Genomic DNA, 6,763 nt, shown 5'->3' with positions numbered 1-6,763 from the left:
CTGTTCTGACCTTTTAGGGACCTTTCCCTCCTCTTCTTTTTCCTCTTCTCCCATGTCTAAGCACCCCTGCCATACCTTGCTCATTGAATCCCTGCTCCCAAGAAAGGACCTGATCCCTGGCCCCACCATATACATCAGTGCCTCCCTGCATGGGGCAAAGCCTCACTAGAGGGACCCCTCAGCCACTCGGGAGTGGGGTCCCCAAACCCTTCCTGCCTCCACCCCCCCAGGCTTAGGCCCAGGAGTCAATTCTAATAGGATTAATATATATTTAAAAATGTTTATTATTTATTTTTGAGAGAGAGAAAGAAAGAGCACAGATGGAAGAGGGGCAGAGAGAGAGGCAGACACAGAATTGGAAGCAGGCTCCAGGCTCTGAGCTGTCAGCACAGAGCTGACATGGGACTCAAACCCATGAACCGTGAGATCGTGACCTGATGCTTAACCAACTGAGCCCCCTGGGTGCTCCCCAGGAACCCGTTCTAATGCACACAGAGTTGCAAGGGCTCAACCCACTGGGATTAGTTGCTCCCATCAAAGGTAGAGGTGCAAGATCTCTGCTGGAGATTTTAGGGAGGTGAGGTCCCTGAAAGCTTTGCTTTTCCCTGTGAAAGGAAAGTCCGGGGTGCCTGGGTGGCTCAGTCAGTTGAGAGTCAGACTTTTTTTTTTTTTTTAACGTTTATTTATTTTTGAGACAGAGACAGAGCATGAATGGGGGAGGAGCAGAGAGAGATGGAGACACAGAATCTGAAACAGGCTCCAGGCTCTGAGCTGTCAGCCCAGAGCCCGACGCGGGGCTCGAACTCACGGACCATGAGATCATGACCTGAGCCAAAGTCGGACGCTTAACTGACTGAGCCACTCAGGTGCCCCGAGAGTCAGACTCCTGATTTCAGCTCGGGTCATGATCCCAGGGTTGTGATATCGAGCCCCACGTGGGGCTCTGTGCTGAGCACAGAGCCTGCTTGGGGTTCTCTCTCTCTCTCTCTCTCTCTCTCTCTCTCTCTCTCTCTCTGTCTCTCCCCTTCTCCCCTCAAAAATAAAATAAAACAAATAATAAGAGAAAGTTCACCCCAAGTTAAAATGGTATCTTAGGGGAAGGACTTGGCTATTTGGGCCCCAGGTTGGGCACGCAGCCTGAAGCCTCCCGATCAAACCTGAGAAGCCTCCCACGATGAGGATGAGGCAGTCTAATCGACATTCTTGAATGAAAGGCTTAGAAAGCAAGCCAGACTTGCAGGAAAACCCTCCAGCCCATTCACGGTTCCTGTGACCCTCGGTGACCCAAGTGAGGAGCTGGGGGAGGCTCCTACCCACATGTGACTCACTTCTCTCTGTTCAACCCATGACTTGATCTCAAGGACAACACTGCTGCGGTACTCTCCCTGCTCAAATGCCACTTCCTCCACCCGGGCACCTGTACCCTCTTCTTGCCCTGCTAGTTCCTGGCCCTCCTTCTGGAAGCCTCCTCCCTCAGTCCTGTTCTCCACAGAAACCAATGGCGGCTGGTTTCTGCATTAACAGAATTAACCTCAGATGGCTCACAATCTCGGGGATGACAGGAACCATCCCTGGAAGCTGGGCAGCCCTCTACAGAGGCCAGAAACCCTCCCAAAGACTGGTCTGGAGAGGAGAGGGCATGGCGCCACTGCTGGGCGTGGTCACGCAGGTGCATGTGGGCCAACACCACCCACAGCAGCCACAACAACCTCGACCAGATCGGGATGCGGCTGCCCCCGGGCTCTGAGAGGTTGTCTGCCCAGCAGAGCTGAGGTTACCCACCCTCATCCACAAGGGAATTTGGCACAGTGAGTGCCTGGCATTCCCAAGTTCCCCAGTGGGAGGGGGGATCTGCCTCATCAGGTGGGGGGTTCCCCAAATACAGGAAGGAGATAAAGATCCCAGGTGACCACAAGGCATGACAGATGGCCATTCATCTTTGGATAAATACCCAGAGCAAGGGCATCCAACTCCATTCTTCCTACTCCCTGCCTTCCTGACCAGCATGAGCTCTGAGTTTGACAACAATTACTCATGGCTGAGTCAGCTATTCAACACATATTTGTTGAGGTCCCAGGCCAAGTGCAAGGGTCCTATTGCTTGGGAAAGCTCCTTAGAACAATGTTCGACACACAGCTGTTAAAACTATTTCCTCTGGTTCTAGGGGTGCCTGGGTGGTTCAGTCGGTTAAGCATCTGACTTCGGCTCAGGTTATGATCTCACAGCTTGTGGGTTCAAGCCCCACATCAGGCTCTGTGCTGGCAGCTCCGAGCCTGGAGCCTGTTTCGGATTCTGTGTCTCCCTCTCTCTCTGCTCTTCCCCCGCTCGTTCTCTCACACTCTCTCTCTCTAATAAATAAACATTAAAAAAAATTCTTTTCCCTCTGGGCCAAAGGCTCTGCTTCCCTGGACTGCAGCAAACCAGAGGTTGTAACACAAGAACATCTGTAAAAACATGTCCTTTTAGGTTTTTATTTTTTTTTTAATACTTTTTTTTTTTCAACGTTTATTTATTTTTGGGACAGAGAGAGACAGAGCATGAACGGGAGAGGGGCAGAGAGAGAGGGAGACACAGAATCGGAAACAGGCTCCAGGCTCTGAGCCATCAGCCCAGAGCCTGACACGGGGCTCGAACTCCCGGACCGCGAGATCGTGACCTGGCTGAAGTCGGACACTTAACCAACTGCGCCACCCAGGCGCCCCTAGGTTTTTATTTTTTTGAGGCATAATTGACATATACCCTTATATAGTTTCAGGTGTACATGTGTATGTTCTGAAGTGACCACAGTAAGTCTAGTTAACATGCACTGCCACACATAGTTGATAATTTTTTTTTCTTATGATGAGAACTGTTAAGATTTACTCTCAACAAATTTCAAATATGCAGTACAGTATTATTAACTACAGTCACTGTGTTGTACCTTACCTCCCCATGCCTTTATTTTATAACTGGAAATTTGTGCCTTTTGACCCTCTTCACCCATTTTGCTCCATGGCCCCCCAGCCTCTGATAACCACCAATCTGTTTTCTGTATCTATGAGGTTTTTTTTGTTTTGTTTTAGATTCCACATATAAGTGGCAATCATACAGTACTTGTCTTTCTGTGTCTGACTTACTTCATTAGCATAATGCCATCGAGGTCCATCTATGTTTTGGCAAATGGCAAGACTTCGTTCTTTTTTATGGCTGAGTAATATTCCACCATATATATATACACACACATATAGATATCACATCTTCTTTATCCATTCATCTGTCTGTGGACACTTAGGTTGACTCCACTGCTTGGCTTCTGTAAATAATGCTGTAATGAACATGGGAGTGCAGATATCTTTTCCAATTAGTGTTTTTGTTTTCTTTGGATAAATATGCAGCAGTGGAACTGCTCGTTCATATCCCTTTACGTGCTAAAAAGAGAAATCTGGGTGGGGCGAGGAGCCGTGCAACCTTCGTCATGCTCCTGCAGCAACAGAGACATTCAAACCATCCACCCCACTGGAGCTCATCAGAAAATAACTTCCTACAGTAGACAGTGCTGGCAGCATCTCTCTGCTGGCCACAGACTATTCTGGGCAATGTTTTGAAAATGAAACTGATTTATTAAAAGCTTACAAGAGGCAAAACACAAAAAAACAAAAAAAGCCTGAGGTTGACTTGACTGCTTTGCTGTGGGGAGTGGCCCAAGATCATGAGGGTGAGTAGCCTGGGGGATGCAGCGGTGGCCTGAAAATACAGTTTTCTTGTCCCCACTGTCCCGCTCACTGCCACATAGCCCTGGCCCAGTCACTCGGGCCTTCGTTTTCTTGTCTGTAAAACGAGGCTGAACCCCTCAGGAGTCCTTGAGTGGCAAACATCAGGAATCCACACGGGATGCCAGGAGGGGTGTTGTCAGAAACACAGACTGGGAGGGTCTCTTGCAGCCTGAGGGCTGGAAGCAGCTGGGCCTTGGGAAGGCTGGGAAAGTGATCTCTTCTTCATTTAACATTTACTGAGTTACCACTCTACATGCCAGGCACGTTCAAGGCCCTGGGATCCAGTGATGAACAAACCCCCAGGATCTCGGCTCTCAAGGAGCTTATGGAGAGCTGGTAAGCAAATGAATACCCATAATAGTACTGAAGATGTCACATGCGAGGAAGACACGGAAGCAGGCTGATGTGATAGAGTCTGGCTGCAGGAGGGGTCCTTTTAGAGTGGCCCTCTCTGAGGAAGGGTCACTTAAGAACATTCCTCCCCCACCTCAAAAAAGAAAAGAACATTCCTGAACGTCAAGCCTGAGGCAGCATGGGAAAGACGGGTTCAGAGTTCTAGGCCGAGGGAACGACATGTCCCAAACCTCGGGTGGGACCAGGTTATGCTTGTTTAAAGACCAAAGTGCCCTGAGGTCCATCAGCCAGAGCCAGTGGCCTGAATTAAGTCTGAGAGGGAGGCAGGGGCCTGGCAGTGCAGGGCCTGGAGGGCATCTCGGCATGGACTCTCTTTCCACCTCCCCTCTATGGGCCTATGTGTCTGCTTCACTGTTCTTCCTTCTGCAGACTGGTTTCCTCTGCTGCCCAGGCCACAGGGCAGAACAGGACTGCCCGTGGGTACCAAGTTCACGCTTGGTCCAGCCACTCACAGGGACTGCCTCGATCCAGGAAAGCCCTGGTCACACGTGCATCTCTGGTCCAATTTCCTGTAGCCCAAACCACGGCAGCTGCTAGGAGCCGAAACAGGCTCCAGGAGTCCATGGTGAGAACAGGGCAAGCACTCCAAACTTACCTCCCCCACAGGGGACTGGACCGGGGGCCCCTCTCCCAGCCCTAGGATTCTGAGTGCAGAATCCACATTGTTCTGAAGCAGTCTCAAAGGTCACGAGGACTTAAGTCAGTTCTCACACATTAGTGAGCACCAGAACCACCTGCAGGGTTTGTAAAAACACAGATGGCGGGGCACCTGGGTGGCTCAGTTGGTTAAACGACCGAGTTGGGCTCAGGTCATGATCTCATGGCTCGTGGGTTCCAGCCCCATGTCGGACTCTGTGCTGACAGCTCAGAGCCTGGAGCCTGCTTTGGAGTCTGTGTCTCCCTCTCTCTCTGCCCCTCCCCCACTCACGTGTGCGCGCGCGTGCTCTCTCTCTGCAAATTAAACACACACACACAGATGGCTTCTGATTTAGTAGGTCTAGGTGGCAGCCTGAATATTTGCATTTCTAACAAGTTCAGATGATGTTTTAAATACTTCAGTTCCTAAAGTGGAGTCCAGCTCTCTGGCCCTGCCAGTGTCCTTATCCTGCAGGTTTCAGAGTCAGAAGGACAAGAGTCAGGGGTAGGGCCTAGCCTCCATAGCCAGCATTCTGGATCCCTCTGTGCACCAGGGTTTGAGGATCATGGTTTTAAAATGTTTCAAAACACCAGAAATGTCTTTGTTCCTGGCCTTGGGTGTCTAATTAATCAGTGTGTTGGGACTGAAACAAGACAAAACAAGCTCTCCACTTTCACCCAAAATGAGGGTTCCTCGGAATCCAGCCTCTGGGTGGGTAAGAGCTCTTTTGGGGGGGCATTTTCATTTCTCCCTGCAGGAGGAGACCGGGTCCTACTCACCGCGTGGCTCGCTGCTCTGCGTAAATAAATACTGGGAGAAAGTTTGGGGACGCGCCCTCCCAGCCCTGGCTCCCGGGCCTGCGGCTGCTACCCGCCGTCCTGCGGGGCAGTCGGCGCCAAAGCCTCGCGGGGGGTCCTCCAATGAAGCGCCGAGGAACTCCATGACCTCATCGGGAAGCTCTCTCATTGGCTGCCGCCGCCGCGCCGGGCCTGCCCCTTCCATTAGAGCTCCGGGTTTCTGCGCGGGCCCGGCCCCTGGATTGAAGGCTGCTTGGGTTCCTAGCTGCAGGCTTTGCAGGCTTCTCTTTAGATTCCTCAGAGGAAACTTCTGTTTCTTGAGAAAGACTGAAGTGTGTTTTTCAACCTGCCAAAGTACTGGTTTTCTGCGCTGGTGTGTTACTGGGGTTTAGCTGGCGCTTTCAGCCTAAGTACCTGACCGATCACATTTATTTCCCATTTATTTTAATCATGTATTCTAAAGAGTTTTGTCTTTCTTTCCAGTGGATGAATTTCTCACGCCCCATCTTACTGCGGAATGCTAGTGACCTTCTCTCCCACATTTACCCTGAGAATTCAGTGATTCCCAGAGAGGGAATATGACTTTCACAAGGTCACACAGCAAGTTAGTTAGATGAAAGTCAGATCCCGGGCTCCTAACTCCAGCTTCAGTGTCACACATATTCCACTTGGACGATCAGACCAGACCCGAAATCATTTTTCAAGGCTTGGTTCAGGGGTTACCTCCTCCAGGCAGACTTCCTGGAGCCCCTCTGTGGCCCAAGGGCTCCCCCAGTCCCTGGTGTTCATCTGAGTGCAACCACAGAGCTATTTTTCACTTCTTTGTCCCTTTTCCCAATTAGACTGTAAGTTCCTTGAAGGATGGCATCACATTTTATACAATTTTGTATCCTCAGAACCTAACATTGTCTGGCACACAATAGATGCTTAATAAATGTTTGTTGAATTAAACTGTGGAAATTTTGCATGCTGGTGGCCTTGTGTAGGGAAAGATCACTCGTAAAAGTAGACTCTGTGTTTCTGAGGCTCTTTCATCCTGAATGAGAATTAGCTTTTTTTTTTTTAATGTTTAATTATGAGACAGAGAGAAAGGGGGGAGGGGCAGAGAGAGAGGGAGGTAGAAGATCCAAAGTGGGTTCTGGACCGATAGGAGACAGCCTGAT

The 6,763-nt window shown here is 50.2% G+C and overlaps 1 long non-coding RNA gene across 1 annotated transcript; it reads left to right on the top strand.

Moving 5' to 3' along the window:
• The first annotated feature begins 3,484 nt into the window (after window positions 1-3,484).
• On the top strand, window positions 3,485-6,551 carry LOC115517271. Its single transcript, XR_003969760.1, has 3 exons — window positions 3,485-3,694; window positions 4,013-4,088; window positions 5,561-6,551. It is a non-coding gene; the product is annotated as an uncharacterized LOC115517271 (long non-coding RNA).
• Window positions 6,552-6,763: the final 212 nt, after the last annotated feature.

The sequence above is a fragment of the Lynx canadensis genome, chromosome B3 (genome assembly GCF_007474595.2).
Source record: "Lynx canadensis isolate LIC74 chromosome B3, mLynCan4.pri.v2, whole genome shotgun sequence".
NCBI classification, from domain to species: Eukaryota; Metazoa; Chordata; class Mammalia; order Carnivora; family Felidae; genus Lynx; species Lynx canadensis.
Note: the sequence above shows the minus strand (reverse complement) of the source record. Positions and strands in the feature narration are given on the sequence as shown.